Source organism: Ischnura elegans, chromosome 4 (genome assembly GCF_921293095.1).
Source record: "Ischnura elegans chromosome 4, ioIscEleg1.1, whole genome shotgun sequence".
Lineage (NCBI taxonomy): Eukaryota > Metazoa > Arthropoda > Insecta > Odonata > Coenagrionidae > Ischnura > Ischnura elegans.
In genome coordinates, this window is record NC_060249.1 from 10,405,265 (window position 1) to 10,417,443 (window position 12,179).

The following is a 12,179-nucleotide window of genomic DNA, read 5'->3' on the forward strand; positions in this document are numbered from 1 at the left end:
AGGAATTAGGCACTTAACGAGACTTTCGCGTGTTCCCAAATGTCCCCTTATGTCACTGCCGACTATTTATCCGAGTGTGGAGCTGTGGGGACGCCAATTTTTTTCCCCAAATTGGCCATCGAGAGTGGCGCCACGCACCCTCTGGTGTTGTAATGGCCAATGATCTCAAATTACTCTGCTCACCGAGTACCGCTCCTAATATTCTTTTCGTTTTTATTCCCTTCCAACCGAAAACACACATGTGTGACCATAAAAAAATCTTTGAGCCTCTACGTAGAGGTTGTTTGCTACTGGCGTTGAGAAGATGAACCTAAATTAGCCTAAAATGTTCGTTTCTGTATCGCAGTGGGTAATAATGAGGAAATTGAATCAATTTTTGGGCGCTTTCGAAATGCAAGGCCCAAGGTGATAATGTTGCACTTGCCGCTATTGATGGCTTTTTGATTGAAAAATTGTTGCATGGACCTTCAAGAGAAATATGTCCACAGGCACTATAAAGCAATTGAGGGTTGAAGGCTACTGGCACTCCAGCAGCTGCGGGAATTGGTTTACACATTATTTCGATTTTTTTCAAGTTCATTGATGTGGTAATGGCTTGGGAGAATCGAGCGTAAAAAAATTCTAGCCAACGGCTGGAAAGGAAATCTTTAGATTGGTGATTATGGAAGGGAATGACAGGAATTAAATTCATTTACCAGAATGTAATTGGAAATATAGTAAAGTCACATGGAGCCATGTTTGGTGATTACGGTGTTTGGGGCATCGATATAGTGTTGCTATTTGCCAAAATTTCACAAACAAGCAATCAAGCGCTAGCCGAAAATCGCCAGGCACATAAAAACTCGTCTAAACTTAGAGGATTCACAGACAACGCAAACAATGAATGGAGCTGAAAATGTTTTTTGCTTCATAATGAAAATATTTGACTCGATGCTCGCGAGAAGTTTAAAAATATATTTCTCGTTATTTTTTGATCGTATCTCCTATTTCCTTGATTTATCGCCATTGCATTGAATCTTTTGTATCGAATTGGAGTTCTTGCTTCGTCCAGGCCGACGCACGGTCCGTGTGGCTGGCGGGTGCACTGATTTCTCTCCCTCGTTATGGGCGTAGTGCAGGGCGTAAGACGGTAGCAGCAGCAGCAGCAGGTAGCACGGGGAGGGGGAGAGGAGGATCCGGTCGGAGGTGTTTGGCGGGGAGATGGCTGGCTGGCAGGGGGGGGGGAGAGCAGGGGGGAGTGGTGGAGGCGGAGGGTGTTGGGACGTGAGGAGAGGAGGTTTGAAGAAAAAAATATGTGTACAAGGAAGAGAGAGGTGTATAATGGCAGAGAACCCTGGAGGGAGAGAGGCCCTTCCAGAAGACGTCGCTCGCTCCGAGATGGGATACTGGGAGGAGTTCCAGTGGATGGGGGAAAGAAGAGACGGAAGAAAAAAAACAGCGGGTAATCGAGAGAGTTGAAAAACCATCCTCTCTTTCTTTCTGAAGACGCATGCGAGGTGCGTGAAAGACGCTGCGGAGAGGAGGTCGATGTTCGCAAATGATTCAGGCAACGGATTCAAAAGGCGTCAAAATCTCAGGAGTCGCGGTCGATCACGATAAAAAAACACGTCCATCATGTGAGCTGAAAGCCACAGGTGTCTTGAGTTGGCAGAGATCTTCCATGAAGACACTCCATTCTACAAGCAAGCCCTCCTCGTGCACTAACCTTGCTAAAAACCCTACATCATCTTCTAATTGTATTCCACATGTGTGAAAAAACATAACTTGGTCTGTGCGGGGGAACTGATTCGGAATGGACCTCCATATATCATGCTATTTTTTACAGACAGATTCATACAATAATCGACACATTGTTATGACTTCAATTTTAGACATAATAAAACTTTCTGTTGTTCTCAATGCATTAACTAAGACTGCCACAAATTAATTTGAATTTGATGTTTAGAGGATCGTGTCTTGGAAGGACAGTGGTAGAGTCACTCAAAAGCGAAATGTGGGGGTACTGGATTGATAATTATCAATCCAGTACCCCCAATAGTAACAATTATAATTGTTACTATTGGAGGGAAACACCGAGGTGTCTCATATCGCCTACCTCTACTACGGGACCTGAACCCAGGAACTTAAACACTAGAAAGAACTTGTGCAAACAAAAACTCAACTACCAAAGGCAAGAAGAATAAAATAATAACTGGACTCAAAATAAATAAAATCAAATAGTGGTTACCACAATAAATACCACTAAAAACAAAGATAACGCACCGATTTCATCGGAACCAACTTGTGGAAACGCCTAGAGTGACGGGGATAATTATTTTAGGAGGAAAAAAGTTTCAAAGCAGATAATAATTACTTTGCCACAATAAATCGCTGAAAATATTTTAATAAATATGTCACATTACATCATTTTCATTATTTTATTTCGTTTGATTATTAATTTTTTATATCCAAATATGTATTTTGATGGCTCACGGGGCTGTATGCAGTCCCTAAGGCGATGCATAGAGATGAAATTCGGGATTGGAAGCGCATTTGATGAGTGGGATGGATTTGGCTGGAGCTGGAGCGAAGGAGGCGTGGGGAGGTGAGGGGCGTTGGGTGGTTGGGTTCCTAATAGAGGGTTTTGGGGAGCAGGAGAGGGTGGTGGGCGTGGCGAGTGGTGGAAGACTGGGAGCCATTGTGGGTGGGTGCGGTGGCCGAGATGATGTGTGCTGGCCAGGAGTGGGATGAGTTGACGGCCAGGCCACCAAGTGGTGAGGCGAAGAGGTGCAAAATGGGAAAGGGCGCCATGTTGATGGAAAGGTGAAAGTAATGCTAGTCAGCACACTTTTTTCGCACGAGTCTCCTGTCTGGATTTATTGGTGTAGCGAAATAGGACGGCAGAAAAGGAAATGTATGTAAGCCACGGAAATATTGGCTTTCTCGCTAACTTTATGAAGTTTTATCATTATTATAACTAAGCAACTGATGGCTAAATTGCTTCAAATGATCATGCCATGATACTTGATTGGTTTTGAACCTCGGTGTAAGAAGTAGCAACGTTAAGGCAGTTGACAACACTGACATAGATAGAGAATAGTAATTTTAGTGTTTCGAAAGGTCTTCCAAGAGTTTGAGACCATTGAAGGAGGGGTCCATTGTATGATTTCTTGTCGTATCTCGTCTCGTTCACCACAAACATTTGAATGAGCTAGTGAGCCAGTCATGCAGAACCAGTGGTGAATGGTCGGAAGTAGGTTGTATAGTACTATACAAGGTACATGCACATTCATGCAAATACAAAACTTACCAACGGTTAGTAATTCCTATAATAAATCCATGTTAGGCCAGAACATTGTCAATTAAAAACATGCACTGAGTCGTCCTAGCGAGTGTTAATCTGTATTAATCAATATTTGCTATTCTTAACCCTTAAATAGTACCGTCGAGACTATATGACTCAAGGGTTTTTTTAATGTATAAAATTTAAATTATAAATAGCTAGTTAAATCCAGTTAAAATACTTAAGTATTTTGTATCCCATGCAATCTCATAACGTAGTTTTCTATTTACTTCCATGCTATTTTTACATTAGGATATATGCTTTACGTATCATAATTTACACGACTCGTCGTGAGCGGTTAATTTAAATTTTGAAATACGAAGACAGCACATGAAAATCATCTGTCAAACTAATTATTACACCACCGAATCTTATGAAAAACAATAAAAAGGCAGTAAATAGTTTCAGTGCCTTATAACGAAAACCCAGATATATTTTCCAATCACATGACCATAATTACTTTGAAAGTTTAAGCTCTGGATCAATGTGAGAAGTTACGTCAAATTTATCTCATGCGGCTACATAAGGTTAACAGTGCGAGGAAAAAATTTCATTTTACATCTCTCTGTTTTGCGGTCTATATCGGTTTTTATTTCTCGTCATCTCGTCTACCATGGTGCGATGGTGGACTTAACCTGGTTTTAATGTGTATATTTAGTCAATATTGGAGTTAATAAATTTCAGGCACGTAGATTCGGGGCTAGAGATTGCCCATGAGCGTGGTCTTGTGTGAAGGGGTTGGAAACAGGATGAATACGTCCAGGAGGACAAGGAGGGATGGAGAGGGAGGGGGTTGAGGATGAGTTCGGTGATGCGAGAGTGAAATTAGGGAGGTGGGTCTTCTCGGGTGTGCGTGATGCAGGAGGGGCGTTTTGTAAGCTATACTCCGCCACCACCCCCTTGCCCCCCATCCCCCGAGGGGGGTTCGCTGAGGAGACGCGGAGAAGAGATTGGGAGATGAGCTCTCGGAAGATTGGGGGGGGGGGGGGCAAGTGGTGGGGAGGCGGGCGCCCCGGGCCATGGCCCCCGAGATGTGCAGGTCGCAACACTGCACGCCTCTCCCTCCTCGCTTTTATTTGGTCGTCCCACGGAAAGAGCGGGAAATGCACTTTCTTCGGTCTCTATAGTGGAAGTGTTCGATGCTGTGTCGCTGCAATATCTTACCGTACAGAGAGAACTGTTTCAGGATTAAACTCATGGAATTCTAACGTACATTTTTATTATAGCATTCTTCCGATTCAGGTATGTTTCCATGGAGTACTCAAGAAGTGATCTAGATACACCGAACTTTCACTGAAAATTTTCACGTTTACTTCCTTTCCTTCCAGCACTGCCTTCTCTAATTCACTGTAAGGCCTACTCCCTTTCAATCTATCTAAAAATCCTATTCTTTTCCTTCCCCTCCCTCGTTTCCCTAACATTCTACCCTCTAACACCATTTTCAACATCCCCTACCCGCTAAGCACTAAATCCATCCATACCTTCTGTCTTCTCCGTATCTCATCTAAAAGCTGCCTCTCATCACCCACCATGTTCAGCACTTCATCGTTCCTTTTCCTCTCCGTCCATTTCACCCTCTCCATTCTTCTCCATACCCACATCTCGGATGCCTCCAATCTTCTCTCGTCTTCTTTCCTCAGTGTCCACGTTTCCGCACCGTAGAGAGCTACACTCCAGATCAAAGTCTTCACGAACCTTTTCTTTCAACTCTTACATAACGATCCTCTAAGAAGTTCCTTCCTGTTCATGAACGCCTCCTTTGTTAGTGCAATTCGCTTCCTGATGTCCTTGCTGCTGAGCCCTTTTTCCTCTAATGTGCTGCCCAAATAGTTAAAATGCTCTACGTGCTCAAGTTTTTCCCCACCTACTTTTATCTTGAGTCTCACATAACGTACATGTTGATAAAGAATTCAATTCCCTGAAAATTTTCACGATTACTTCAATTTTATTTCCACGACCGGCTTCAATGCCTTCTGTAAATAAATTGATTTATCACCCGATGATATTGAAAAATGTGATGAAAGCGGTTGAGGAAGGAAAATTATTTATTTGTGGGAAGTGGGCTGTAGCATTTAATTTTCTAATGCCTCGTCATAAGCCCTATAAAAATTCATGCTTTCGTGCAAGAAGCATTACTGAAAGATTTTTATGCACCTTATTATTGCTATAAAATGTGAATCGACATCATCTTACTTAAAATGAACCACAAAAACGCGAAAATCGCTATTTTGGTCGTGTGCATTGGCGCGGGGTGATTTTAGTTTTTGTGGTTTATTCAATTCAATTCAATTAATTTATTGTCGTGGGCCATTTGGCCCATGAGATAATTTACAAGTGCACAACAATTCAGTAAAAATCATTTGACAAAGATTCAAAGAAAAAACACACTACATCAAGACTCAGTAAATGCAAAAAATAGAGAAAAAAAACTAAAAACAAAAGTAAAATATAAACCTATACTAGCATATACATACAATTGCATTCCGAAGGCGGATACCCGGGTATCTAGCCAGCAGACACAACATTTTCAGACGTATTAAATACATTTGAAACAGTACCACAATTTATTCAAAGAAAAATATTCAGGTGTAACAGAAAAACATAGGACCAATAGCAAATTATATCATGAATACAGAATATATTCTCCTCTCATCACATCAGTGCTAAATCACGTCACCATGGCTAGTTACACTGGGAATTGCCATGTACTATCATTAAACAACTTATATACTTTATTCTTAAATACATGTATGATGGCAAATTTCTTATTTCTATCGGAAGCCAGTTCCATATTCAGTACTGTAACCACGAATGATTTATTGAGGTGAGATGTTCTATGGTGGGGGAAATGAATGTCAAAGCTGTGATTTCTAGAGGGTATGAAATGGGTATTTCTTTTCCAAATAAATCTTTTGTAGAGATAAGGCGGGTTACCAGAAGAAAGTATTTTGTATGTGAGGCAGGTAAGATGATAAAGGCGACGTTGTTTAAATTTCATCCAGTTTAGGCGGGCATACGAACTACTAATTCGATCCCACTTTTTTAGGTCAAAAATAAACCGTATTGTTGAGTCCATTGTCACTTGCAATTTGTTGCTGTTTTCATCATCTATATTTGTAAGCAGGGAAGAGCAGTATTCCAGGTGTGGAAGGATTAGCCTATTTTGAAGGAGGGATTAGTCTATGTGGAAGGAAGTCAGTTTATTTTAAGTCAGAGGAGCAATTCAAACATTTCCTTGCATCAAAAATGTTTCGTATAGCGTACGTAAGTTCGATTTTATGTACTTATTACCCCTCAGTAATGGATATCAACCTTCCAACCATTTGGATTGATAATACTAATTGTGTCTTAGGATTAATAAAATATCCCTCAGAAAGCCGTAAAACTCACCATTTTGTACCATTTATCTTAAAATTCCGCAATTTATAAATTTCGCACCTACCGCATATCCTGGTGGGTATTCCATACCCCCACACACCCCGGTATTAGTTGCATCTTCTTCACCCCCCCAGCCTTAATTCCTAGCTGCTCCCCTTAGTCCCTATACATACATTATTGAAACAAACTGCTGTTTTCAAGTTGCGTTTGTACTTTATATTTAAGGGATAATTATTTGATTTTATGGAAGGCATGCAAATATATTATTGCATCAAATAGCCTTCTTCATAAGTTACCTTTACACCTGGATATAATTACTTGGTGAAATTTTTGAGCTGCAATTTCAATATAGTTTAAATGATAGGTTCGAAGATTTTCGCGGCGTTGATTAGATGATTTCTGCATTCTATTTGGGTTTTCACCGCGTCCGTTGTGATTTGGCGACAACAGTTTCGCTGACATTGCAGGCAGCGTCTTCAGGTCGAAGGTGAGGTAACGCGAAAAATTTTCCGAGTCACCTCACCTTCGACCTGAAGACGCTGAATGCAATGTCAACGGACAACGGACGCGGTGAAAACCCGTAGAGAATGCAGAAATCATATAGTTTTAATGATAATAACGTAGCCATTTACACTATTAACCATGTATTTAAACTCTTAATGATCTTTCCATATGAAAAAAAAATCCATTAGGCCCAGGCACAGTGATTTACAAAAAATAACACAGAAGCAAGCCCATAAATTTTTAACAGATGACGATCGTAATTTAGGTGCTCAGGCCAGTACAGTTGTACACATCCTGGGGGCAGCGATCGGGGAGACCTCTGTACTGAGATGGCGGGTTAGATTGGACCCGGGGCGAAAGGGCTTGCGTGTGTTCCGGAAAAAAATAGGCTCTCGCTAGGCCCTACTGTGTGGCATGGGGCAATTGAGAAGGCGACCAAGAGGCCGGGCTTCACAAAAAAAGAAAACCAAAAAAGAACCTGAAAGGGGTAAAAAGTTTATCGTCGATAAGACCCATAGGAGAGGATTACGTCGTGGAAAGTGGGTGTGAAGGATACAAGCAAGACTTCAGGTCAGAAAGGGAAGAGAGAAAAACGGACGAGTCGGAGAGCGGGGTTGAGGAAGTGTTGTGAGGTGAAATGGGCACCCGACGAGGAATAGGAAAGACGAGAGTGTGCATAGAGACGTGTCTAAGGAGGGCCCAACGGATGCGGATTACTAGGAAGGCAATTTCGTTAGAGCCATTGAGACGATTGTAATATTGTATTCTATCCATCTCTCACTGGATTGTGCTTTCAACTTTCCGAGCATTATCGTTTCCTCAGCGAATCGTTTCGTTTTTGGGAACTTATCTAGTTAATCATGTAACATGCGCGTGAGCATTTTTGAATATCATTTGTACACTTTTTTAATATTGTTGGGCTGCATTGCCGTGCAAATATGTTCTTTGTTCATAATATAATACGCATAGCTCAAGCAGTACCACCATTCTTGGTCTCGACTGCATGAAATATCAATTAGTCGTGGGTGGGTCACTAGTTAAGTATCTTCCTCGCCAAGTTATGCTGGCTGTGTTAATACCACGCCACGTGGACTTCCAAGGACGTGTGATGTTTAGTGCATTATTTTATGATCTAAGATAAACAAGTAATTATTTCGAAAAAAATGAAATTACCCAATTATTTTCATCAAAGCATGTCCGATGGCAAAACCTATGGTTAGTAAAATTTGTTATGATAATTTAAATTTTAGGGTTGTGGTCAAAACACTACCACGCCGGCCGGTACTAGCAGGAGTTCATGACAGAAAACTGGTTGAGAGTAACCATTTTTAAAGTAATTAAGGGAGAATTTAGACTAAAATTTAAAATAATATTTCCTCTTCGGGTGCCATAGTTAATGAAAGTGGGGTATACATGATGTCCTAACCACCTATAAGACTATTTTAATATTCTTAAGGTTTATATAGGTAAAATTTAGTGCTTTGTGCTGCGCAACAAAATCAAAAATCACTATAATATTTCCTTAATAACAATTCTTACCACCTTACTATTCTCATATCTGCAGTATAACTTATCGTACGCAGGTTACTATTGTACAACTCGCTAATAATTTGCAGAGACTTGAGCTCTGTTTCTTTTTGGCTCATTTTCACTTGAATTTTAACCTTTGTTTTCGATGTTTTATAACTTTACTTACTTGATCCATAGTGTAAGTATACTTATATACTTACTCAATGCTTTATCTCACATGAAAAAATTGCTCTGTTACTGCTCGAAAGCCTAATTTTCTAGCTAGTATTTATTTCTCTCTGCGTTTGATGTATTTATCGCTAGAACGTTTGTGAGGCTAGTCTTTGGTAAGTCATTTATTGAGATTTTCTTGAGGATAGATTTTATTCTGGGGTAAGGAAGTGGGATAGATCCACTTACTAGATATTGGGCAATGCCTCCAATTAGTCATGCGATTCTTGGTTCAGGAGACAATGTGGCTATAGAGTTATAGAGATGGATGGAAGTAGGAAATCATATTTCACGAAAGAGCCTGTAATGCATTATCCTTTTGTGTATGGAGAACGTTCCTCGGATGGGATTATCTCGATCGATGATCGTGTGTGATAGCTTTGTCGCTGACGAATTAATTCACGAACTCGAGTCGTGTCTTCGGCTGCTTGCCAAACTGGAGCGTTTGAGTTGGGAGTGGTCAGTGAAGGAAAGCTCAGATTATGCGTAGCCTATATCGGAGAGAAAGAGTAAACACAGGAGGCAGTTGACCCTGTGACCGCGCTCATGCTTATATCATTGACCTAATACTGAAGTCTAGGAGTGTTGTTACCGTAGACCACTGTTGGCAAAATCGTAACTTGGTTGAAAACAGTATTCTTTCCATTCCTTTCACTAAATACATTACTGATCTGCTCGTATAAATATGAATGTTTCATCAGCAACACTCATTCGTGATTTACTTGATTGTTTAACAAATTTTTATTTCTTTCTGCAAATCCCTCTATTTTTTCGCATGATACATTGAGCTTTAAGTAATCAATAAATATTCACCAACCACTTCATTAAATTTTTTCACCACCTGAATTCCTACGCACGGGCTAAGATGGTATTTGATAATTAATTATTAACCTGTGCACGCAATTATGAAGAAATGTTTCTGGAAAAATATGCCTATTCATTTTTATACATAATAAATAGAAAAGCTTTTAGGAATAAATGCTAAGGGAATGATTTCGTGATGATGGGAAGGACAGTAAAGCCAATGCATCCCATATCATCAATCAAAAGAGACCTTCGCGCTTACAATTAGAGTATCATGATGAGGGAATACATAGCTACTGCGATTATGATAGGCGATGACGAGATTTTGTTTTCGTTCTTACATGTAGTGTAATTAGCTTTATTATTATGTCAGCCATCATTAGGATCGTCCGCTTTTCTTGATTTCTAGACCTCCACTATCTCCTCATGATGCATGGGCACTGTAGGACAATCACTGCGACGGTTTCCTACTACTTCCAATCCTACAGTTTGTTTCCATTTCCTCAAACAACACGCCCATTTTATCGCGGAGAGCGTTACGAAAACGCTCCTATCATCGGCCATCATCACGAAATACGTTTCTCAGCTGTTTCAGTGTTTTTATCGTGTTCTCTCCGTCTCTCGTGCGTGATTGTGCGAGGGAGGGAGGGGTAAGGGGAGTCGCTGGATAAGCCGCCGCCGGGGAAGAAGGGAAAAGGTCAAGGCTTTTTGGAGATAAATGGAATTAAGAGAAAAGGAAGGGGGTTGGGAGGAGGAGTATGGCGACAGGCGTGTGTGTAGAGTGACTGATTTGAGGGGAAGGGGTGGTTTGAAGGAGGAGTTGTTGCGCTAATGGGAGGGAAAAGACAGATCGGGTGGCGAGGGTAATAAGGGCGTTGAGGGAAAAGAGCGGGAGATGCAGATGAACAAGGCAGATAGGATGTATGTGTATAAATGCGCCCGCCGAGCCGCTTTGAGGGAGACGAAGGGAATTACACGATCTCGAGCCAAATCAGCCATCCGTCGCGCGGGGAGAGTGTGGCGAAAACTGTCGCAAGCGACACTTGTGCTGTAAATGGGCAATACCCGACCGGAGTAGGAAACTACTACCTCATTTTATCTCTGTTTACATTATACCCTTCACAAAAAGGATACTTAAGGTGTAAATCACTCATTATAAATTCAGTGCAATAGCATGAAAACATGTTACTCACCCAGAATGCTCACGTAATTAAATTGTATTCATCAGTGCGTTTTGATGGTCTATAATATTTGATTGGAAGACTAAAAATGTCACAGTTTTAATGGGGATGACATTCGCCATGTATTTCATAAGTATTACTAATCACATTTCTTAACTATTGGTCACTGTATTGCCATTTCCTGTAAAATACTATTCGACGATAAGCTCGATTTTCATAAAGCATTCTCAGCCGCTTGTACGGAGAAGAAATACTTGATACCGTAATTTTGATCTTTTGTATGAACAGCAAGCAGCAACAGAATGGAGATAAAGGTAATTACTGAGTGAAACGATATATGCAAGGATGACGACACATTATAGATGTAGAAAATTAGGAAGTCTCAATTTTCTTAAATTTCGATAAGATTTACTTGTGATATTATTAGATTATACAATTACTTCGTTATTGAAGAGATTAGGAGGTGTACTTTTTCTGATGAAATTGTCAATCTTTGGCAATCGACATAGCGATAAATTTCAAGCGATATATTTTGATCTCTGTCACCTGGTGCTCATTGAATGGTGGATATTGTCCCCTATGAAGTTAAATTTAAATTATTAGAAAATATTCTCACCCCTGTAACGCTTAATACGGTTGAATTTAGGATCACACCAAGGATTTTAACGCCATCAGAATTAATTTTTATTATGCGCCTTCCAAACTTTCTTTCTTTTGTGCTTAGTCCTCCTTCCTCATCTTTGTCACGCTAGAGACTCCAGGTTTGGGCAGCGAGTCCAGAAACAGAATTTTTTCCAAAACAATAGATCCCTTCGCTCCGGCCTAGATGGGCCAATCGTAACTACAGTTAAACGCCACCAAAAAAAAAAGATCCGGCGCTCGTAGAGAAACTGGGAATAAATAGTGAGATAACGGGAGAAGATAAAGCAAGCGGGAAAGGGTAGTGGAGGGAGAAATGCCCGCCCTGGTCTCTGGGAGCTATGGGTGGTGGAGAGGCAGTGGGATGAGGCGCTCCTTAGATAAAAGCCCTGAGGGCATCGCCACAATGAGAGCAACAGATTGGAGTTTGGAGGTGGAGGGGTTGGGTGAGGAGGGGGAGAGGGGGAAAGGGAGAGGGAAGGTGGTGTTGTGGTGGCGACTCGAGCTGATAAGGGCTTTGCATGTAATAAGCATGGAGAGAGGAGAGCTCACGGGAGGCGAGGAAAAGCGGGGAGAGGGGGTGTTGAGGGAGGTTTGGAGCCTATGCTTGG